This window comes from Bemisia tabaci, chromosome 1, assembly GCF_918797505.1.
Source record: "Bemisia tabaci chromosome 1, PGI_BMITA_v3".
In the NCBI taxonomy this organism is placed as follows: Eukaryota; Metazoa; Arthropoda; class Insecta; order Hemiptera; family Aleyrodidae; genus Bemisia; species Bemisia tabaci.
Window position 1 is genome coordinate 41,828,760 of NC_092793.1, and position 26,376 is coordinate 41,855,135.

A 26,376-nucleotide genomic window follows, 5' to 3' on the forward strand; every position below is an offset into this window, starting at 1 on the left:
ATTGAGTTGCGGTGTTACGGGCGGTAACTTTTGACGGTCGGTGTATCGTTGTTGATGCTGATGAAAAATTCAGCCCACAGCGGAGCTGTACTTTCTTAAATTAACAGAAATTCAAAGTCATACGGAAAGTTCAGAAACTTGGGCAAAGCGATTACGGCAGAGTGTGAGGAAGAGGCACATTACCATTTTTAAGGGTTGTAAGGTCCGGTATAGGCGCTATCGGTGCGCACAAATGGGCTAAAATCGGACGATTTTCGGTGGTTTTTCTCGAATTATTAAGTTATTACTCATGTGATTTAAATAAATAAAAAAAGGTGTCGGGGCCTTGAAAAGCCGGTTCTATACATACCAATTGATGTATGGTTTCTATTTAGTCTTTGGGTGAAAAAGCCGATTATGTGTGTTCTTCCGTATGTGTGTTGCGGGGAGACCTCTGCAACCATAGAATATGTATGCTGGCAGTACGAAAAATGGCAATTAATTAGCGATTATTAATTAACTGCCTGATGAATCAGCTCCAAATTTTGCCTGTGTGCGAGGAATTGAGTTCGCCAGCCAGAGTGCAAAGGGTTTTGAGTTTCGTTAAGTTTTATAACTGAAAATAACGCAAAAGTTGAACGGATTCGTGTAAGATACAGTAGCGGCTCCCATTCTCGGTTGTTGGAGATCTCTACAGGCTTGACAAGGTCGCTACCGCTCCTAGTAATTACTGAATGAGGTATAAATGAGCCCAACATTTCTTCCAGTTATCGGAACAACTTTTAAAGTTATCGAGGTATTTCGCCTTCAGTGGAAGAAAATGACAGTTTTCTTCGAGTCATTAAGGTTTTCGAGTGACGGAGGTTTGAGTTGTCGCGATTTGACGATACGCCTTTTCATAAGTCCTGTCGCAATCGGCGCGACCGGAGCATTAACAAAAAGTGTCACCAAAGAATTGGTGAAAAAACACCAGGAGAGCACAATCTAACATCTCTGCAGTTACAATTAGTGCTGCAGACGGCCTACATAGGCAGTGGGTAAAGTCATGAATTGAAGCGATGATTGGGTATAGTTTACCTCCGGCAATCGGCTGGAAACGGAACCGTCTTTTTAAGACGAGAAGATGACTTCATAATAATAAAGAAAAATCAAAATTTTAAATTATTTAATTGTTATAAGTTTTAATTATTAGTAGGGAGAAAATGGGGATTTGCCCGGAATATAAATCGTACAGCGATGCACGAATATGCAGAAAAATACGAATTAAATTGCAGCGTTGTATAGGGATTGTTATTCAATATGGCAACGCTGTAAAGAAGAAAGCATTGCATGTTGCCCCTTCAATATGCGGGTTATGCAATGGTGTAATGTTGCCCCTTCATTTGGCGGGTTATGCAATGGTGTATTTTTCAAGATGGCGCAGCAGCGTTGCCGAACGGGGCACATAAATAAATGATTTATTTATGGGTGAAATTTTGCAACATTGCATTTTACGGTGTTAACAGATGGGGCAAGAAATTAGTTAATTTTTTAGATACAATGTTGTCAGATTGTGCAAAAAATTCGGATTTTGGACTTGTAAAATTTTTCCGTTTCGAGGGACCGTATCTTGCAGTATGGGTCGGTATCGGATAGTGTAGATTAGGGTCTGATTCGGGAAACTAAAAAAATTTTCGGAAAATCACCATCCTCCGATCCGTTGCGGACCGATGCGATTATTTTCCATTATCGAAGATCGGAAAACTGTACTGACCGAATTTCGATACGACTTTTCGTTTTCGAGATTTCGGACTTGTAAAATTTTCGGCTTCGAAAGACCGTATCTTACAGTATGGGCCTGGTATCGGAGACTGGAGATTAGGGTCTGATTCCGGAAATTGGATTTTTGGACTTGTAAAAATGTTCGATTTCGAAAGACCGTATCTTACAGTATGGGTCTGGTATCGGAGACTGGAGATTAGGGTCTGATTCGGGAAATTAAAAAATTTTCGGAAAATTACCCTCCTCCGATCCGTAGCGGACCGTTGCGATTCTTTTACACTATCGAAGATCGGAAAACTGTACTGACCGAATTTTGATACGACTTTTAGTTTCCGAGATTTCGGACTTGTAAAATTTTGACGGCATCCACGATAGACCATATCCTACAGTATGGACCTGGTATCGGATACTGGAGAGTAGGGTCTGATTCCGGAAATTGGATTTTCCGACTTGTAAAAATTTTCGATTTCGAAAGACCATATCCTACAGTATGGACCTGGTATCGGAGACTGGTGAGTGTGCGCTTGGAGATTTGTATCCGAACCTTATGTTTTGGAAGAAGCAACTGGGATTGTATATTGCAATTTCAGTTTGATGGATCGAAAACCTGTAAAATTTTCGGAATCAATAGAACATAACCTCCAGGATGGGACTGGTATCGGTGACTGGAGAGGAGGGTCTGATTCGGGATATTAAAAAATTATCTAAATCCTACGCTGGAAAATATTTTCGGAAAATTCTCCTCCTCCGATCCATCCCAACCCGATACGATTCTTTTACACTATCGATGATCGGAAAACTGTACGACCCGAATTTTTGAGACGACTTTTAGTTTTTGAGAAAATCCAACTTTCACCTAAGTCGCATGCGTATCTTATATGTATATACGAGTTTTTAAACTTGCTCGAATAAATGGGTTGGAAGTTCACTCTTGACAGGTTGTATGTCCGATTGTAAAAACACATCTATGATATATACGTATCTTATGTGTATGCGCGGTTCTGTTCCTTACATTGTTTTCAGATTGTGCAAAATATTCGGATTTTCGGACTTGTAAAATTTTCGGGATCAATACACCATAACCTCCAGGATGGGACTGGTATCGGAGACTGGCGAGTAGGGCCTGATTCGGGAAATTAAAAAATTTTCGGAAAATGACCCTCCTCCGATCCGTACCGAACCGATGCGATTCTTTTACACTATGGAAGATCGGAAAACTGTACAGACCGAATTTTGATACGACTTTTAGTTTTCAAGAAAATCCAACTTTCACGTAAGTCGCATGCGTATCTTATATGTATATACGAGTTTTTATGCTTGTTTGAATAAATGGATTCTTGACTTTTAGTATTGATCGGTTATATGTCTGTTGGTAAAAACACTTCTATGATATATATATATACCTATCTTATGTGTGTACACGGTTTTCTTCGTGGCCTTCGTAGATTGCGGTCCTCGCTCCGTCCCGAGTTCAAAATTCACCGTGAAATAGCTGTCTGTTCGTGGATCGTACAACGATGTGACGACTGGCTCTTAGTTTCTACGGATCAAGGGTATCAGAAAAACTTAACATTTTATTGCCGGCTCTCAACCATTGATTGCACGGACTCAAGGAAAGTCTGCAGCTTCGCAACTACCTTGCGCTATATTAAGTGGATCTATCGCGAGATGAGAAATGTTCGACGTGGAATATCTGTCGGTTCGTGGGTCGCTGAATACTTTTAGGATCCTTATTCACTTTTTTGGATCAAGGTATCAGAAAAAACTTAAAATTTCATTCCGGATAGCCCGGGGTCATAGAAAATGCTCCTTTGAAGTGATGATTTTTTATATATAGAAAAAAAAAAAACGAATTACAATACAATGCTGTAAGGCGGGTATTGTACAATAAGGCACCGTTGTAAAAATTGTTCAACGAAATGGCAGGGTAATGTTACCCCTTCAATATGCGGGTTATACAATTCAAATAATACGAGGTATTGCATGTAGCCCCTTCAATCTGCGGGTTATGCAATAGTTTAGTGTACCCTTCAACTTGTAGGTTATGCAACATAATTGCTACTGATTGAATTACCGGTGATACTTGACAATATGATATTGGTTAGTTTCTACAGATCAAGGGAATCAGAAAAACTTAAAATTTCATTGCGGGTTCTTACCCAGCGGTCGTGATGCTTTAACTCCGTTTCCGTGCTGCGGTCCTCGATGGATGCGTGACGAGATGATCAATATTCAACGTGAAATATCTGTTGGTTCATGGATCGCAGGATAATCTTATGAATCTTATTCACTTGTATGGAGTAAGCGGTATACTCGATGACTTCGATTATTTACCACAACCTCATATGCGAATATCCATGGTTGATGATTTCGATACTATACCACAGATAGAAAGGTAACATATCAATAATCGATGGTTTTTGCTTGATATATCGAAAACGGTGCGTCCTAGACGATTTTTGATGAGAACAACCCGCTACATTTCGATTAAAAATTCAATGAGAGCACTGGGAAGCCTCCAAACAGATAGGAAGCATGAAATCAATCAATCTATACTAATAAAGCAGACTTCACGTTGATTGACTCACTCACTGACTGACTGACTGACTGACTGACTCACTCACGTATCAGCGGATCTCGTGAACGGGAGGCCGTGTGACCCTGAGATTCCGCACTGAGATCCCTCTCTACCCCGAGGTGCCGGATAAGGGAGGATTTTGCGATCCGCCCGCCGGTTCGCGGGATATCGCGGTCCGCGTGTGTCGATTTTCCCGTAAGGACAACTGGTGCGAGAGAGAGTGCGAGTGAGATGGAGCAAGTTCCGCGGCTCGCGCTGGAAGACAGCTGATAAATTTTCAGATGCCGTATGCACGTGGATGCCTGCAGCGCAAAAATTTAAAAGTTTAAAATTTTTTTCGAGTGCTGAATTCCTTGAAAAGCTAAGCATTTGCTTTACGTAACCTTGCTTTGTCTTAATAGTTCTGTGAAAAATGTGCTCTGCTGAACCTTTGAACTTTTGCATTTTCAATTGCAAAAGTTTACTTGTGAAAGTGAAAAATTTACTACTTTGGATTGTCCCGTTTTCCTAACTTGATAAAGTTCCTTTCTTTTAGTCATCTTTTGTGAAGAATGTTCTCTGCGGAACCTTTTAAGTGATGAAGGCTGAACTTTTGCATTTTCAATTGCAAAAGTTTACTTGTGAAAGTGAAAAATTTACTACTTTGGATTGTCCCGTATTTGTCTTCAAGTAAACTCCTCAAGGTTTGTACTTTTTTGAAATTTTTTGTTTTCTTTGTATGTTTCTTTTTTTTGGCTTTTGAACTTTTCCGAAACATTTTCATCCTTGAATGCACCAATCTATACTATTTTTTTATAAAATCGCCTTACTAACAGAGACGGTCCAAACAGATATTATAATTTATTTAAATAATCAATCCATCAGGCGTTCTTCCCTCCTAATTTTTGTTTTTGTTTTTTATTTTTTTTTGTTCTTTTTTTATGGTTACACTTTCAATTTTAAGTCAGTTTCATTCTTTTCTATACGTGAAGATGAATGATATTATTTGTATTTTTTCGTTTATTCTAGGTGAAATGGCTGAATCTTATGATCTCGTTTTCAATGTAGATGGGATTGCAAGTCATTTCTCGGCAATTCCAATGCCTAAAGATGGTAGTTGCTTATTTCGGTCACTTTCTTCCATTCTTACTGGATCCCACATCCATCATCTTCGATTTCGTCAAGCTGTTATTGAACACATTGGGCTTAACTGGACCACATTTTGTGCTTTGACTGCAGCTCCAGATGGTAGTAATTATGCCTCAAAGGATGCTTATTTATTATCAATGTCTTTGAATGAAACTTTTGGTAGCTACTGTGAGTTACTTGCAGCATCTCAAATTTTTTTTTTGAAATTTTATGTTTTTTATCAAGACGGTTCAATGAATAAGATAGGTGATGAAAATTATGAGCATGTGGGCTATCTCTTTTTTTCTGGAGATTTATACTCTGGTCATTTTGATGTTCTTAAACCTAATTTATCGGAAAAAATTTTTAGTCAATCATTAAATTTATCTACTATAAAGAAGAAAAGAAGATGTAGAGTTCGAAATGAAATTCGTGTGAATCAATTGAACTTAGCTAAAAATACTTATACTCAACGCAAGCCTGAAGTCAATAGAAGAGCCTTAAGAAATTATACGTTAATGAATCCTGAGGTTAATCAAAAGTCTGTAAAAAAATATACCTCAAAAAATCCTGAGGTTCATCAAAAGTCTGTAAAAAAGTATACCGCAAAAAATTCCGAGGTTCATCAAAAGTCTGTAAAAAAGTATACCGCAAAAAATCCCGAGGTTCGTCAAAAGTCTGTAAAAAAATATACCTCAAAAAATCCTGAGGTTAATCAAAAATCTGTTAAAAAATATGCAAAAAAAAATCCCCAAATGAATCGAAAGGCTGTTAGGAATTATCATCGAGAACACCCTGAAATTCATTCGTCTTCTGCTTTGAAATATCAAAAGAAAAATCCAGAGAAACATTTGAAATCCATGAAAAAATATGCAATCAACAATCCTGAGAAAATTTCAACATCCCATAAGATTAGTAACGAAAAGAAGAGGAATGAGAAGAATGAAAACTCTGATCCAAAATATCTCTCTGGATTTTCTTACGACCCTTCATTTAATTACTCTGCAGATGAAGTAGTTACTATTGGAAAAATGAAACATATTTGTAATTGGTGTAAGGCTCTGAAATGGAAAGATGAAAATCCTGGAATGTGTTGCCTAAATGGTAAAGTATCTTTACCATTACCTAAAGAATTACCAGAACCCCTTTTATCTTTAGTAACTGGAACTCATCGTGACTCAGAACATATTCTTTCGTCATTAGGAAAATATAATGCATGCTTTCAAATGACATCTTTCGGAGCAAATGAAGTTACATTTGAAAATTTTAGGCCAACTTTTAAAGTACAAGGTCAAGTTTATCATTTAATTGGTAGTTTGTATCCTGCGTCATATGCAAAACCAAGTTTCCTGCAAAGAGCCTCCCAAAAAAGAGGCTGATTTTGGCCCCTTTTTAGGTATTCGATTCGACCATCGGACTAAGGTTTAAATGGAAGCTTACATTAACAGAAAACTCAGGAAAAAATTTCAAGATGAGTATAGGAACCGTTTCCGAGTTACGGGGTGGCAAAGGGGTCACAATCCGGCCTAATTTGTTGCTGTTTTCTTGTAGAATTGATGTATCGGCGGGGTTCTTATCGTTGTTTACGCATGTGTAACACATGGATTCCTACGTGTTTTTACACGTAGAATCGATTTTTAACGTTGCCGAATCGATATACTGATCAGTTAAATCGATTTTGAACGATTTATTAAGGAAAATCGATGATTTTTCAGGGTCGAAATTGTTTATCTTCGATTCATGAATGAAAAAATGCATCTGAAATGACTGAAGCACACGTAGCCCTATGTATTTTGATACGTAAAATTGATTTTTAACGTTGACGAATCGATTTATCTATCATTTGTATCGAATTTTTGCGATTTTTTACGGAAAATCGATGACTTTTCGGAATTAGAATCGGGTTTGCTCCATCCGAGATCGGAGATATGTACCCAACATGATTGGAGCACATCGACTCTTACGTATTTTTATACGTAGAATCGATCTATAACCTCGATAAGTCGATATATCGATCAATTGTATTGAATTTTTTCGATTTTTTGCGGAAAATCGATGGTTTATCGGGATTGAAAAAGGTGTCTCTCCATCCAAGATCGGAGAAATGTACCCTTTATGATTAGAGCACATCAATTCTTACGCATTTCTACACGTAGAATCAATTTTAAACGTCGACGAGTCAATATATTGATCAGACATACACAAATCTTGCGATTTTTTACGGATATTCGATGGTTCTTTTGGACTGGCATTGGAAACATCTACCAGACATGACTGGAGCACATCGATTCGTTTGTGATTATTCTCGCAAAATCAATTTTTAAGAAATTGACGAGTCGATACATTGACTGGTCATATTGATTTCTTGTGATTTTTATGGAAAATCGATTTCTTGAACAGGAATGAAATTGGTTACTAATAACGGTCCGAGGGTGGAGATATGCACCTGACACGGTCGGAGCACGCCGTTCCCACGTACTTTTACACGTAGAATCATTTTGAAGGTTGACGAGTCGGTTTGGCGATCTGACAAATCAATTTTTTGTGATTTACGAAAATCCGATGGTTTCTTGAAGTTGAAATAATTTTGATTTTAATCAAAATGGGAATGAAGGAATGCACCCGACACGAAATGATTCTACGTCATGCTCCATACACTCCAGTCATGTCTGGTAGATGTTTCCAATGCCAGTCCAAAAGAACCATCGAATATCCGTAAAAAATCGCAAGATTTGTGTATGTCTGATCAATATATTGACTCGTCGACGTTTAAAATTGATTCTACGTGTAGAAATGCGTAAGAATTGATGTGCTCTAATCATAAAGGGTACATTTCTCCGATCTTGGATGGAGAGACACCTTTTTCAATCCCGATAAACCATCGATTTTCCGCAAAAAATCGAAAAAATTCAATACAATTGATCGATATATCGACTTATCGAGGTTATAGATCGATTCTACGTATAAAAATACGTAAGAGTCGATGTGCTCCAATCATGTTGGGTACATATCTCCGATCTCGGATGGAGCAAACCCGATTCTAATTCCGAAAAGTCATCGATTTTCCGTAAAAAATCGCAAAAATTCGATACAAATGATAGATAAATCGATTCGTCAACGTTAAAAATCAATTTTACGTATCAAAATACATAGGGCTACGTGTGCTTCAGTCATTTCAGATGCATTTTTTCATTCATGAATCGAAGATAAACAATTTCGACCCTGAAAAATCATCGATTTTCCTTAATAAATCGTTCAAAATCGATTTAACTGATCAGTATATCGATTCGGCAACGTTAAAAATCGATTCTACGTGTAAAAACACGTAGGAATCCATGTGTTACACATGCGTAAACAACGATAAGAACCCCGCCGATACATCAATTCTACAAGAAAACAGCAACAAATTAGGCCGGATTGTGACCCCTTTGCCACCCCGTAACTCGGAAACGGTTCCTATACTCATCTTGAAATTTTTTCCTGAGTTTTCTGTTAATATAAGCTTCCATTTAAACCTTAGTCCGATGGCCGAATCGAATACCTAAAAAGGGGCCACATTTTGGGAGGCTCTTTATTTTGTCGGAGACGAAGTTAAGGAATCTGATTTAAGGAAAGATGTTTGTTCTGGATTGAAAGATGATTTATTACTTGAATTACAGAAAATGTTACATTTGCATAATATTTACATCACCGAATTTAAAGCTGCGATTGATTCTTTTTCTGAAAATTCTGATTTTAAAGTAGTCATTGGAGCAGATAGAAAACCTGCAGGAGGTCACAAAGGTCTTTACAATGAACCAACAGTAGGGGAGGTAGCAGCTGTGATTGTAGGGGAATCTTTCGAACCTAGAGATATAGTTCTTCACAAGCGTAGTGATAAAATTACAAGAATTAGTGAAATTAATAAAGGATACGATTCTTTGCAGTATCCTCTTATGTTTTGTTTCGGTGAAGATGGATACTCTATCAACATTCCTATGATAAATCCAACAACTAATAGTATTCTTAAAAAAACAGTATCTTGCAAGTCTTTTTACGCGTACAAGTTAATGGTACGTATTAATTCAGAAAATCATATTCTTCGATACCGTAATTTGTTCGACAAATATTTGGTCGATATGTATGCGAAAATTGAAAGTGAACGTCTCCGATATTTTAGATCAAATAAAAAAAAACTTGGAGTAGAACAATACAATAATTTGCAAGATGCCATTAGCAAAAAAGATTCAAATTTAAATGATATTGGAAAGCTGTTTATTTTACCGTCTTCATTTACTGGTGGACCACGTTATTTGCATGAGCGCACTCAGGACGCAATGACTTATGTTCGTCATAATGGCAAACCCGATCTTTTCATTACTTTGACATGTAATCCTAAATGGAATGATACCCAAGTAGCATGGATTGCAATTTCATTGCAATGGATTGTGAGTTGATTGCAATTTTTGCTTGTTGCCTATACGTTCATTTGAAGGCGCTTAAAAAAGTTGCAATTTTATTGCAATAAGTTTGCAAGAAATGTAGATTATGCTTGTTTTTCAAGGCACTATAAAGACTGCAATTTCGGTGCAATCATGTTGTAACAAATTCACGCCATGTGCCTGGCATCCAATTCTCTAGTTGTTTTAAAGTTTTTTCGACTTAAATGTCTCACCTACCTAACCCATATAGAGCAACATATTTTGAAAATATTGTCACCTTTATCAAAATATTTTCATGGCAATATTGTAAGTAAAATATTTTCAAAATATTTTTAAAATATTTTAAAGGAATATTTTGAAAATGTTTACAAAAAATATTTTCAAAATAATTCAAAAATATTGCCTGTAAACATGCATGTTAAAAATATTCCTTAAGAAAGTTTTGAAAATATTTTAAAAATATTTTTTGAAAATATTTTTAAGTTCTCAAGTTAGTATGTGGTGTAATTTACACCGGTGTAAATTTAGTGTGAGTACCTATTACGTGATATCGAAAAAAAAAATCAGACAAAAAAAATATGAAAAAAATAAATAACACGAAAAAAAATAAATAATAGGCAAAAGAAAGAAGCCTGAGAAAAACGGCGTTAATCAAATCTATGATGAATGTTGAGCCACGCACTGACGCAATGCATGCGATAACAGCCTTAACAGGCGTGATTTCAACTAAGCTCATCATCAGCTCCCTGTAGCTCAGTGGAAGAGGGCTCCGCTATGACATTCGCGGGTCGGGTTCAAGCCCACTCAAGGACGTCCGGTATTTTATGCTGCTAAACGTCGTAGGACATTAGGTAAGCATGGGTTCGAATTATTATAATTTCCCCGGAAAATTTAGGGGTTGAAATTTAAAGGTCGTCAATATTGAAATTTCTTTGCAAAAAAAAAATTGCAACTTTTTTACAATGAGGGGGTCAGATGTTGTAAAATAATTGCAATTTTCTTGCAAGAAAGTTGAAATCATCTGGAAATTTTATTTCATTTAAATTGCAATTTTTTCGTTGCAAAATGCTACTTGGGTATAACAGAAAACTTACTGCCAAATCAAAAGTCGTACCATAGGCACGATTTGATCGCCAGAGTTTTTAAATTGAAAGTAGACAAGTTAATGCACCTTTTGACAAAATCTAAAATTTTTGGAGACGTAAAGTGTTATGCATGCACTATAGAATGGCAAAAAAGAGGTCTTCCACATGTTCATCTACTGCTTTGGTCAGTTACCAAAATAAATCCCAATGATATTGATAAACTTATTAGTGCCGAAATCCCAGATCCAAAACAGGATTCTGAATTATATGAACTTGTGAAGAGTCACATGATTCACGGACCTTGTGGACCTATAAATCCGCATAGTCCTTGCATGGTGAATGGCAAATGTAGCAAGCATTTTCCTCGTAAATTAATAACCAATACTCAAATTAGTAACGACGGTTACCCATCATATCGTAGGCGATCACCGGAAGATGGTGGTCATGTGGTGGTGTTGTGTGGTGCACTCAAATTAATTCCTATAAATTTAATGTTTCTTGACGCGTTCATTCAAACCTCCCGCTCATGAAAACTTAATGGTCTACATGAGTCAAACCGCACAGGAAAAATTGCCATGAAACTCTCTGCTACATGTGAATCAGGCAACCTCAATTTTCACGCTTTGGCTTACCTATAGCAATTTTACCTAAGAATATACATTTTTTTTTCCAGAACGGAAATATATACCGTATTTTGGACATTCGTGTTGAAATAAACAAATTATCCGGAAAAAAACAAATCATTCTAAGATCGGAATCAACCATTGATCACAATGACGAAGTGGAGACAGCAGGAACACCGGATGAGTTTATTAAAATAAGGCAAATCATTGATAAGGAACTAGATGTCTCTGTAGGTAAGAACATTTTACATACTGTAACTAATTTCCTGAATTTGGTTTTTAATAATTATTAGTTATACAGTGGATATCGCGTATAACGACATTGGTTATAAAAACATACAGGTCATAGCGACGCAATCTCTTCGGCCCGAAACTCCATTAAATCAATGTATTTAGGTATCGCATATAACGACGACGCTTAGTGACATGGCAGTCATAGCGACGGAGCTTAAACGGAATTTCGGGTTCTGTTACCGGTTACAGCTTATTTTTTGGATTTGCTCTTTAGAATGGAACTTTTCGGCCCTTGCAAGCTCATTTTTCGGTCCATAAATTGGTGCAAATGGTACACATAAATATTGCTGTTAAACACAAGAAAATTATGGACTATTTAAAAAAAAAAGTTACTGCATTTCAAATATTAAGAGCCATATTTCAATGGCGTCTTCGACTCATCAACTTCCAGCGACATTGCAACCTTAGTCTCCGCCTTCAAATTAAGGAGAGTGCGTTAAAATCTATATAATAGATATAATCGATATAATCGATATAATCGATTATAATAGAGTACCTGTATAGCGATAGTGAGACAGATGTGACATGCGAAAATCCATCAGGCCTTCACCAACGCTTCGCGAATGATTAGGGCCTAAAATTTTAGCCAATCTATGAATTTCAAAAATCCAAAGCGATTTGCTAATGCAATTGTTACAAACCATCGTTTATAAAACAAGTATTTGACTTAGGTTTTGCATAAATTTACTCATTTTTGCGGAAGAACGCTCATTTATGTACATATAGTAGCTATTTACGTTAGAATTGGAATTGACTGGCAGTGAAATTGCGTTAGAAGTAGGTTAGAAGGGTGGCTTCACTTTTGGGCCGTACGACCTACACGAGGTGATTTGTCCATACTCTCGCTATATAGGTGCTCTAAGTTATAACCCATATCGATTATAACAACCAAGACCGGTACTTGCAAGGTCGTTATGAGCGATATCCACTGTAATAGGATTATTTTTAATAGTTACATTATTATAGTTTCGTTTTTTTATCCCGAACCGTTCAAAAGTTAGAGGAGGAGATGCCACCCCCTACAACCCAAACGATTTAATGGTTTTCCTAAAACGTACCTCACTTCTCAACTACAAAACTTAGGTTCAATACACGTTACGGCTTCGCTGAAGCCATCCTTCACCGCTAAACCTCATGAAACTTGAACTTTCACGTTTAATAAAATCGACCATAATAATATACATCAAACTATAAACAAATGCTGAGATGCATTAATGATTATACTAAAATTATTAATTAAATAGCAAACAGTTCATTTCAGTATTCATTCATGGAATGACAATTTTTCTGTTTCAGACATCATTGGAAAATTCACAAGCTCCCCTAAAACTACAAAACTAAAAATTAAGGATGGGACGGAGAAACGCAAAGTTTTTGGCGAGTTCACAGACGAAGAATCAACTGTAAGTACTTATACATTTTATAAAATGTTTTTAACTTTCAAAATTATTTTCCTTTGAGCGAGTGGAAATCAACGTATTGTTAAAAACATGTTAACTATTAATTGTTACGTGTATAAATAAAGCATTACAATAATAGCTACATATAGCTACAATAGTCAAGGACTTTGACAGTACATGACTAGATATCAACGATACTAAATTAATCTATTTAACTTGTTTTCGCAACTGTTTCAGATAAACATCAATGCCTGGGGCGAGAACATTCCAAACGAAGATCTTTCTGCCAAAAAAATCAAGTTCTTCAACTTGGTATTAAAAGAATACAAAGGTACGAAACATCTCGAATATAATTCAAGATCTTTCTATGAATTTGTAAACGAATAATTCACCTGCAATAAAATCCTTATATGTATTAAAATCTGTATTACTTCTGTACCATATTTTACCGAAACACATGAGTCGTACTTGCAAAATTTTTGATTAAAAAAAATTAAAGAAAGAAAAAGTAGAAAAAAACATTAAATCTTATATGAGGAAACCTATGGTTACATTCCATAGTTCTCGTGCAGTCTCGTGCATAGTTTTCGCCCATCCCAAGCAACAGATGTTTATGAGTTTTATGCGCACATTTACGTAGTCTTAATTGAGTCAGAAATTCGCGTGTATGCCACGATATTGATGTGAATAACTCGCAATTAATTATAATGATCTTAGAAATTCGCTAGGAACGCGACGTATTTGCCGTGATATCGTGTAATTTCTAATTTGTTTTACAAAATCCCTGGAAATATCAAGTTCTCTCCGCGATGTAGATGACAAACCCGCCATTGCTGCGAATTAAACGAAACCGCTGGTTAAATCCCGTAATTTTCGCGGCTGAAAATCACCAGCTAACTTCAATTAAACATTGAACTGACAAAAGTATCAAATCTTCATGAAAATAACCAACTTTTGATTGGGTATTCTTCATTATTACAATTATCATATGAGCTTACTGAAGAACAGACCAAAATAGCAGCATACTACTAATTTCTACTTTTTTATCAAACCAGTGTGTCTCGCCAATTTTGAAATAGTAGATGATAATTCAGAAACACAATTAGTAACTGATCACTAATCACAGTGATTTCTGATGGCGGGGTTTCCCTGTGCGTAGCACGGGTTTTCTGCTAGTCAATAATAATCTTATGGGGATCCACCGTATTGTATTCAGGGACGTGTCGTAACCCGCGATCTAACATTTAAAGTGTGGTAAAATATGAATATTCAGGTCCAAATTACTTCACACTCGATTATTTACCATAGTTTTAAATAGAGTACCTGTATAGTGAGAGTATAGACAGAAGTGAAACTCCGAAAATCCATCAGGCCTTCACCGATGCCTCCGCGAATAAAGTTAGGGGTAGAAATAAAACCAACCTATGAATTTCAATTACACAGAACAATTTACTAATACAATTGTTACGAATCATCGTTTATCAAGCACGTATTTGACTTAGTTTTTGCATAAATTTACTTATTTTTGCGGGAGAACGCTCATTTATGTACATTCTTAGCCATATTGGTTAGAATTGGAATCTACAGACTGGCAGTGAAATTTTGGGGCGTTAGAAGTTGGTTAGAAGGGTGGCTGCACTTTTGGGGCCCAAAACCCTCCATGAAGCGATCTGTCCATACTCTCGCTATAAAGGTACTCTAGTTTTAAATATGTTGTTATGTTGTGTTTATGGTGTCTAGTTTTACATTAATATTCAATTATTTCGATTCATTACCATAGTTTTTTAATAGGAAAACAGCGATGGTCAATTATTCCGATTCTTCTCCGTAACATCAAATGGAAAAATCTAATCAGTTGATGATTGCGAATATTTACCGTGATGGACCACCAGACGAGTTTTTTAACCAAAATTTTACGTAAACCATGATGCGCACACCGAAAATTACCGAAATATGATTCTTGATGTGTAAATTCAAACCACCCGCTCATGAAAGCTCAATGCTCCGCGTGATTTACATCACACGCTAAACGTTATCACGATATAGTTTCTGCGATATAAAAATCTTGACACTTTGGATCAGCTATAGCAAATAGTTTACAGTTTGAACAACACATGATGGGAAATGAATACTTATTGCTCGATTGAGAAGCTTGCTGAAAGCGTTGTATTGCTAGATTTGATGGTCGTAGAGCTTCTCAATCGAGCAGTTCGAATTCCCCGTAACCAATGTGAAATGAAAACGTTAATATCTTTGTTACGAGTTGGTTTCAGTAATTTAGTTGCGTGAATCGTGTTCTCCATGAAGTTCTGGTTAAGAAACACGTATCAGAATGCTTAAATTCGCACCTTGTCTAGTGGTTCATTTTAAATGGGAATGTAACAATACTCGATGATTTCGATTACTTACCACAACTTCATATGAGAATGTTGATGGTCGATGATTTCGATACTTTACATCAGATATAAAGGTAAAATATCAATAATCGATGGTTTTTGCTCGATATCTGGGAAACGGTGCGTCTTAGACGAATTTTAACGGCAACACATCCGCTACTTTTCAAATATGAATGTAATGAGACCACCGGAAGCCTCCAAAAATTTATCAACCCTAAAAGACGTTGAATTTCATTGCGGGAACCCCCCAGTTGCGAAGAACGGCATTGAAAAGCTACAGTACATTGCTTTACGTCATCGTCAAAATCAGAACTGAGAACTCAAGAAGGAACTGATGAATTTGATTGTGAGTCAAAATCAGAACTTCATGAAGAACTTGAGATAAAGGTGACCGCAGAAGAGGATCATAACTCTAGTAAAGACAAAAAGGGTGATGCGAAGATCCATTTAGAGATGGATAAAAAACCATGTTTTGAAGCCCCAAAATCGTGAGAATGATTTCTTTTTGGGGGTCAAGGAGTGATGTAAATGAACTTGATGAGTTTATTTTAAATGTACAATCCATTGACTGTGATGTACCCAAAACTTTTAATGAAGTTGAGAATACAGCTGATAAAATTCAATGGCAGCAGGTCATTAAAGAGGAGCTTGACTTTCTCACATTCAACAATACTTGGAGTCTTGTACCAAAGCCTGAGGATAAAAATATTGTTGATTGTAAATGGATTTTTACAATTAAGAAGGATGAATTTGGGAAACCTAAAAAACATAAAGCGCGGTTAGTTGCTCGTGGCTTCAGTCAAAAAATAAGCTAAAGACTATGATGAAACTTTTGCTCCTCTCGCTCGAATAGAATTCTGGTGGCTTTTACCAACCAATTTGATTTGCTAATTCACCAAATGGATGTAAAAACAGCTTTTCTAAATGGAAATTTGAGAGAGAGGAAATTTATATGAGAATTGGGAACTGTACGAGGTCTATCCGGAAAATATCGGTTGTTCACGTAGGCTGGAGTCGAAAAATAACTTTTTTGAATTCTCATAGTACTGTCACCTGATGGAAGCAACCTCATGGTTCCTCATGTGAAAATTAAGTTACCTGGTACCTTGGTGAGTTCAAAAAAGAGTCATAAAAGGTCCTGACTACTTGCACAGCATGGTGTACATAATGATATGCACAAGGCAGCTGATTTGTGCGCTGCAATAAGTATTTTATGCAAATATACAAGCAAGAACATTAAGATCTTGTGGCAGTACTTGAAAAGGGTGTTACGATACCTATAAGGCTCAAGGAATTTGAAATTGACCTATACAAAGAAACTAATATTTACTGATATCTTGAGTGGTCACTGTGATTCTGATTGGGCAACAGATGAAAACGATAGAAAGAGCACGACAGGCTTCTTATTTCAATTATTTGAAAACTGTACCATTTGTTGGAAAACCAAAAGCAAAACTCTGTGGCTACCTCATCCACTGAATCAGAGTATATGGCGCTTTTGAAGCTGTCAGGGAAGCTCTTTGGTTGAAATCGTTTCTGAGTAGTATTAATATGACTGCAATAACTCCCATTTTAATTTATGAAGACAACACCGGTTACATAAGTATTGCAAAGAATCCAAGTAGTCACAAAAGATCAAAACACATGCATAAAAAGTATCATTTTTCTAGAGAACAGGTAGAAAAAGTGCTAATAAATGTGAAATATGTTCCAACAGGTGATCAGCTAGCCGATTTACTGACCAAACCGTTATCCACCATAAAATTCAAGAAATTAATACCAGGGCCGGATCTTCAAAATTAGCAAAATTAGAAATTAGCAAGTCAAAATGCAAGTGGACTCGTCAAAAAATCCAAGTGGACTCGTCAAAATAAGTCTCCTTTGAATATATCCTTCAGCGCTCTCTGAGTGTTTTCTTTGCTTTCCTCTATCGAGTTGAAACGTAAGCTAAGGCAACAGACAAAAGTCGCAGGGAAGATCAAAACACATAGATGTAAAGTATCATTTTCTAGAGAACAGGTAGAAAAAGTGCTAATAAATGTGAAATATGTTCCAACAGGTGATCAGCTAGCCGATTTACTGACCAAACCGTTTTCACCACAAAATTCAAGAAATTAAGACCAGAGCTGGGTCTTCAAAATTAGCAAAATTAGAAATTAGCAAGTCAAAATTCAAGTGGACTCGTCAAAATAACTCTCCTTTGAATGTATCCTTCAGCGCTCTCTAAGTGTTTACTTTGATCTCCTCTATCGAGTTGAAACGTAAGCTAAGGAAACAGACAAAAGTCGCAGGGAGCTAAATCTGGACTTTAGGAGGATGCGGTATGTAGGATGCTGTGCTTCGCTAAAACTGTGGCCGGCGAGCATTATCATGATGGAACATCCAGTCACCGCTTGCCCGCAATTATTCAGGACGTATTCACCTGATAGAGCGTTGTAAAGTTTCCCTGGTCAGTTTCTTCTATAATCGTTGTACCGCGAGGAATATATTCATGATATCCAGGGTGCAATCCATTTGAGGACTGTGCTTTTGTCTCAGGGTCGTAGCCGTAGACTCATTTGAAGTAAAATTTAATGAATCTTCACCCTCGGTTATTTTACGAAAAAATAAAAGGAAACGCGAGCATGACACTTGACACGCATATTTTGATCAGTTATCTTTCTAATATCCGATTGAAAGCTATCGAAGTTCAATTGTAATATAGAGGAGGATAAAGTCCAGGCCATTATCTGTATTAAAATCTGAATCAATAAAAAATTTTCCATATTTTCCGGACAGACCTCGTACAGTTTCCAATCTCTTTTCAGTATCGTTTTGAGTAGAAAAGTTTCATTGCGGGTAGCCCAAACGGGAGTGGAAGATGAACCGACAATAAATTCCTAAGTTGGGACACTGTATTTTTCATTTAGATTTGATTTACTTCAATAGTAGGGTTTGTTATAGGAAATATAGTTTGATTTTTTTTTTAAATAAAAAGGAACAAATGAATTATACACAGTTATTATCCATATAAAAAACGTCCGCCTCTCAGACAACGTACGCGTTTAAAAAACGCAAACTTGTTTAGAAAACGCAAACACGTTAAGGAAACGCAAACACGTTTAGAAAACGCAAACAAGTTTCGAAAACGCAAACACGTTTAGAAAACGCAATCGCGTTTAGAATACGCAAACGCGTTTCGAAAACGTAAACACGTTTAGAAAACGCAAACACGTTTAAAAAACGCAAACACGTTTAGATAGTCCAGTCAATTTAGCTCTAAATAAGGGTCATCTGGGAAAATCTATATATAGAAGGTTTTTTTGCGGAAACATGTTGCATTAGGCTACCAGAACAACATATCAAAAGTTTACCAAAATCGGCCGTCCGCTAAGGCCGCCATCTTGAAAAAAGGGGGGGCGGGGGGCCAAAATACGCCGTCGGCGATCGGTTTTTAGCTTATATCTTGAAAAATATCGATCCTACGGAAAAATGTCACTGAACCTTTTAAAAAGATCATAAAATTTCCTATTAGAAACACTATACATTTATCAAGTTGCGACTTCTGGTTCGTGAGATATGGCGGTAGTTTCCTGCGGCTAGGAAAGTCAAATCTTGCGAGAAATCACGTTTTTTCAACAAAATCTGTAATTATCTTAAAAACGGCGAGTCTGAGGCAAAAAAGTGTTCTCACCGGAATGAAAGAGCATGAAATTTCCATGCTAAAAATGCTTATGAATTCACTAGGAGGTCCGCCCCCGGAGCGCTATGCGGTCCGAACCAACGGCGGCTACTACGCGGTGAGGCTCGGCTTGGCCGCGCCATGCATTGTTGCGGTCCAAGATGAAACGGCTTCACTTTTTTGGTAGATTTACCGCGAGGGTAAGTCATATTATCCATTTAAATATGTTCTAATTTCCTTTCATCATGAACCCCCCCCCCCTCCCCCTTTAGGTCATGCATGTTGTATAGTTAATAAATGTCAACGGTCGCGCTTGAAGATAATGTTATTATTTTATGCTTTCTTATTCAAATTAGATTTGTCAACAAATCCTCATTTTTCAATGTAACTAAAAGGAAATGAATTAATACAAAATATAGAAAGAGGGAGTTTAAATTCATCCTCTGCTTCCTCTTCGATCAGTGTTTCTGCTTGATTGCTGCATCCCAAGCCGGAACAATGTAGACAAATGTCACTGCATGGTAGACCAGCTCTCTTACAAGAGTAGCGGTTACTACAGCCTTTCGAACATGTACATGAGATGATTTGTAAAAGTTCTTGGGGGGGGGGGGGTCAGGCGGGTTGAGCATAGGCACAAGGAGAAGCCTGAGTTCCGAAGATTTCCACCCCCATGTTTTGGGATTCCGTTTTCTTCCTCTCCAGAGTTGAACTTGATAATATACACGTAAGAAGTGTTGTTTGCACGCATCTGAAGTTGGAGGCAACGTTTGCAGTTTCACCTCATTTTTTGCCTTGCCAAAGCACGATTAAAACATTGAAATCTGCATTTGTTCAAAGCAGTAACTGATTTTTCTGCACCATACATACAGCAAAAGAACGAGTTGCTCACCCGCTTGACAAAGCTCATCTTGAGTGCAGTCGGTTTCATCAAATTTCTCAGCAATACAAGAGACTTCGCCACATTTTTCTAACAGTTTAATAAATTTGCTTTTGCCCTTGCCACGAAGTGCTGAAGTAGTATCACATCCACTGACGACATGGATAAACAGAATGCTCTTCTTCAAATTTACATTCGATGTTCGCAATTGATTTGAGCTAAAAATTTGGGCTGCATATTTGCCCTTACCTGGTTTGAGTAATAGGACGTCGCTTGATGCAGGCGTCAAAGCTATCATTAGAACAGGGAGGTCAATGTCTTCACCAACGATTAGAGTACCTATATTGAGAGGGTATGGCCACCGGTGTTACCACCTCTGATTGGCTCAGCCATCTTAGGCTGAATGGAGCCCTTAGGACCCAAAAATGGCGGACGCCATAAATTAATGTGATGCAAAATGACTCAAATTGTAGTTTTCTTTGCTTATCGTAACGAGAAATTTACCCAAATGCACTATTGCGATTCTTTACATATTTTTAAGGATAGTCGTGTGCAATTTTTGCGAAAAATCATCTTAGATGTAGTAAGGTTGGCAGCAAGTGCGGTTGGTGAAAACCGTCAAAAGTTGGCGATGACCCCCCTCCTATCCACAAAAACCAAAACAAAGCACCGCCATTTTTGGGTCCTAAAAGTCTCTCCATGGGGCCCAGTGGCCATACTCTCTCAATATGGGTACTCTACCAACGATAACATCTTGTTTCTTCGTTCCTCTCGGCAGACTGAGAGCTTCATTTACGATGAGAGTATCCGCATCGTCCTCTGCTTGAGATACTTTAACTTGACTCCCTGTAGTAAAGTGTTTCGATAGCAAGCAAATCAAACGCGCCTCATTCTTTTCATTATAGATAGAAGCAAGTCCTGGGCCACGGATAGAGGAGTGTCCTCACAAAAAATTAAGGCAGGACATTTCTTAAAGCTATAACGTCGTCACCTTTCAACGCTTTTTGTAGAATCTGTTGCGCTTTTTGTTCGGATCCATAAAACAATTGAACCTTCAAGACCATCATGCTTTTCAACACATAGGTATTAATAAACGATTCCACCGTTTAACGGTAATAAACGAAGAAATGCTTGTCTTATTCCTATTTCTTTATTTTGTATCAATTCATTTCCTTTTAGTTACATTGAAAAATGAGGATTTGTTGACAAATCTAATTTGAATAAGAAAGCATAAAATAATAACATTATCTTCAAGCGCGACCGTTGACATTTATTAACTATACAACATGCATGACCTAAAGGGGGAGGGGGGGGGGGGTTCATGATGAAAGGAAATTAGAACATATTTAAATGGATAATATGACTTACCCTCGCGGTAAATCTACCAAAAAAGTGAAGCCGTTTCATCTTGGACCGCAACAATGCATGGCGCGGCCAAGCCGAGCCTCACCGCGTAGTAGCCGCCGTTGGTTCGGACCGCATAGCGCTCCGGGGGCGGACCTCCTAGTGAATTCATAAGCATTTTTAGCATGGAAATTTCATGCTCTTTCATTCCGGTGAGAACACTTTTTTGCCTCAGACTCGCCGTTTTTAAGATAATTACAGATTTTGTTGAAAAAACGTGATTTCTCGCAAGATTTGACTTTCCTAGCCGCAGGAAACTACCGCCATATCTCACGAACCAGAAGTCGCAACTTGATAAATGTATAGTGTTTCTAATAGGAAATTTTATGATCTTTTTAAAAGGTTCAGTGACATTTTTCCGTAGGATCGATATTTTTCAAGATATAAGCTAAAAACCGATCGCCGACGGCGTATTTTGGCCCCCCGCCCCCCCTTTTTTCAAGATGGCGGCCTTAGCGGACGGCCGATTTTGGTAAACTTTTGATATGTTGTTCTGGTAGCCTAATGCAACATGTTTCCGCAAAAAAACCTTCTATATATAGATTTTCCCAGAAAATTGCCAGATTGACTGGACTATAGAAAACGCAAAATCGTTTAGAAAACGCAAACCCGTTTCGAAAACGCAAACACGTTTAGATAACGCAAACACGTTTAGAAAACGTCCTCGTTTAAAAAAAACGTCCGTGTTTAAAAAACATCCGCGTTTTAAAAAAAAAAAAAAAAAGTCCACTACGATTCCAGGAATGCGAACAGAGTTGCTGAACAGGTTTGTCCGCTTCCTTCTCCAGACACGTTGATACTCCATTTCAAACTCAGCTCCAGAGACACTTCCGATGCGGCTGGGTTACATGTATTCACAGAAAGATTTTACCAAGTCTTTTGGGAATTGAATACATAAGTCGGTTCATCTTCCACTCCCGTTTGGGCTACCCGCAATAAAACTTTTCTACTCAAAACGATACTGAAAAGAGATTGGAAACTGTACGAGGTCTGTCCGGAAAATATGGAAAATTTTTTATTGATTCAGATTTTAATACAGATAATGGCCTGGACTTTATCCTCCTCTATATTACAATTGAACTTCGATAGCTTTCAATCGGATATTAGAAAGATAACTGATCAAAATATGCGTGTCAAGTGTCATGCTCGCGTTTCCTTTTATTTTTTCGTAAAATAACCGAGGGTGAAGATTCATTAAATTTTACTTCAAATGAGTCTACGGCTACGACCCTGAGACAAAAGCACAGTCCTCAAATGGATTGCACCCTGGATATCATGAATATATTCCTCGCGGTACAACGATTATAGAAGAAACTGACCAGGGAAACTTTACAACGCTCTATCAGGTGAATACGTCCTGAATAATTGCGGGCAAGCGGTGACTGGATGTTCCATCATGATAATGCTCGCCCGCCACAGTTTTAGCGAAGCACAGCATCCTACATACCGCATCCTCCTAAAGTCCAGATTTAGCTCCCTGCGACTTTTGTCTGTTTCCTTAGCTTACGTTTCAACTTGATAGAGGAGATCAAAGTAAACACTTAGAGAGCGCTGAAGGATACATTCAAAGGAGAGTTATTTTGACGAGTCCACTTGAATTTTGACTTGCTAATTTCTAATTTTGCTAATTTTGAAGACCCAGCTCTGGTCTTAATTTCTTGAATTTTGTGGTGAAAACGGTTTGGTCAGTAAATCGGCTAGCTGATCACCTGTTGGAACATATTTCACATTTATTAGCACTTTTTCTACCTGTTCTCTAGAAAATGATACTTTACATCTATGTGTTTTGATCTTCCCTGCGACTTTTGTCTGTTGCCTTAGCTTACGTTTCAACTCGATAGAGGAAAGCAAAGAAAACACTCAGAGAGCGCTGAAGGATATATTCAAAGGAGACTTATTTTGACGAGTCCACTTGGATTTTTTGACGAGTCCACTTGCATTTTGACTTGCTAATTTCTAATTTTGCTAATTTTGAAGATCCGGCCCTGGTATTAATTTCTTGAATTTTATGGTGGATAACGGTTTGGTCAGTAAATCGGCTAGCTGATCACCTGTTGGAACATATTTCACATTTATTAGCACTTTTTCTACCTGTTCTCTAGAAAAATGATACTTTTTATGCATGTGTTTTGATCTTTTGTGACTACTTGGATTCTTTGCAATACTTATGTAACCGGTGTTGTCTTCATAAATTAAAATGGGAGTTATTGCAGTCATATTAATACTACTCAGAAACGATTTCAACCAAAGAGCTTCCCTGACAGCTTCAAAAGCGCCATATACTCTGATTCAGTGGATGAGGTAGCCACAGAGTTTTGCTTTTGGTTTTCCAACAAATGGTACAGTTTTCAAATAATTGAAATAAGAAGCCTGTCGTGCTCTTTCTATCGTTTTCATCTGTTGCCCAATCAGAATCACAGTGACCACTCAAGATATCAGTAAATATTAGTTTCTTTGTATAGGTCAATTTCAAATTCCTTGAGCCTTATAGGTATCGTAACACCCTTTTCAAGTACTGCCACAAGATCTTAATGTTCTTGCTTGTATATTTGCATAAAATACTTATTGCAGCGCACAAATCAGCTGCCTTGTGCATATCATTATGTACACCATGCTGTGCAAGTAGTCAGGACCTTTTATGACTCTTTTTTGAACTCACCAAGGTACCAGGTAACTTAATTTTCACATGAGGAACCATGAGGTTGCTTCCATCAGGTGACAGTACTATGAGAATTCAAAAAAGTTATTTTTCGACTCCAGCCTACGTGAACAACCGATATTTTCCGGATAGACCTCGTACAGTTCCCAATTCTCATATAAATTTCCTCTCTCTCAAATTTCCATTTAGAAAAGCTGTTTTTACATCCATTTGGTGAATTAGCAAATCAAATTGGTTGGTAAAAGCCACCAGAATTCTATTCGAGCGAGAGGAGCAAAAGTTTCATCATAGTCTTTAGCTTATTTTTTGACTGAAGCCACGAGCAACTAACCGCGCTTTATGTTTTTTAGGTTTCCCAAATTCATCCTTCTTAATTGTAAAAATCCATTTACAATCAACAATATTTTTATCCTCAGGCTTTGGTACAAGACTCCAAGTATTGTTGAATGTGAGAAAGTCAAGCTCCTCTTTAATGACCTGCTGCCATTGAATTTTATCAGCTGTATTCTCAACTTCATTAAAAGTTTTGGGTACATCACAGTCAATGGATTGTACATTTAAAATAAACTCATCAAGTTCATTTACATCACTCCTTGACCCCCAAAAAAATCATTCTCACGACTGTGGGGCTTCAAAACATGGTTTTTTATCCATCTCTATATGGATCTTCGCATCACCCTTTTTGTCTTTACTAGAGTTATGATCCTCTTCTGCGGTCACCTTTATCTCAAGTTCTTCATGAAGTTCTGATTTTGACTCACAATCAAATTCATCAGTTCCTTCTTGAGTTCTCAGTTCTGATTTTGACGATGACGTAAAGCAATGTACTGTAGCTTTTCAATGCCGTTCTTCGCAACTGGGGGGTTCCCGCAATGAAATTCAACGTCTTTTAGGGTTGATAAATTTTTGGAGGCTTCCGGTGGTCTCATTACATTCATATTTGAAAAGTAGCGGATGTGTTGCCGTTAAAATTCGTCTAAGACGCACCGTTTCCCAGATATCGAGCAAAAACCATCGATTATTGATATTTTACCTTTATATCTGATGTAAAGTATCGAAATCATCGACCATCAACATTCTCATATGAAGTTGTGGTAAGTAATCGAAATCATCGAGTATTGTTACATTCCCATTTAAAATGAACCACTAGACAAGGTGCGAATTTAAGCATTCTGATACGTGTTTCTTAACCAGAACTTCATGGAGAACACGATTCACGCAACTAAATTACTGAAACCAACTCGTAACAAAGATATTAACGTTTTCATTTCACATTGGTTACGGGGAATTCGAACTGCTCGATTGAGAAGCTCTACGACCATCAAATCTAGCAATACAACGCTTTCAGCAAGCTTCTCAATCGAGCAATAAGTATTCATTTCCCATCATGTGTTGTTCAAACTGTAAACTATTTGCTATAGCTGATCCAAAGTGTCAAGATTTTTATATCGCAGAAACTATATCGTGATAACGTTTAGCGTGTGATGTAAATCACGCGGAGCATTGAGCTTTCATGAGCGGGTGGTTTGAATTTACACATCAAGAATCATATTTCGGTAATTTTCGGTGTGCGCATCATGGTTTACGTAAAATTTTGGTTAAAAAACTCGTCTGGTGGTCCATCACGGTAAATATTCGCAATCATCAACTGATTAGATTTTTCCATTTGATGTTACGGAGAAGAATCGGAATAATTGACCATCGCTGTTTTCCTATTAAAAAACTATGGTAATGAATCGAAATAATTGAATATTAATGTAAAACTAGACACCATAAACACAACATAACAACATATTTAAAACTAGAGTACCTTTATAGCGAGAGTATGGACAGATCGCTTCATGGAGGGTTTTGGGCCCCAAAAGTGCAGCCACCCTTCTAACCAACTTCTAACGCCCCAAAATTTCACTGCCAGTCTGTAGATTCCAATTCTAACCAATATGGCTAAGAATGTACATAAATGAGCGTTCTCCCGCAAAAATAAGTAAATTTATGCAAAAACTAAGTCAAATACGTGCTTGATAAACGATGATTCGTAACAATTGTATTAGTAAATTGTTCTGTGTAATTGAAATTCATAGGTTGGTTTTATTTCTACCCCTAACTTTATTCGCGGAGGCATCGGTGAAGG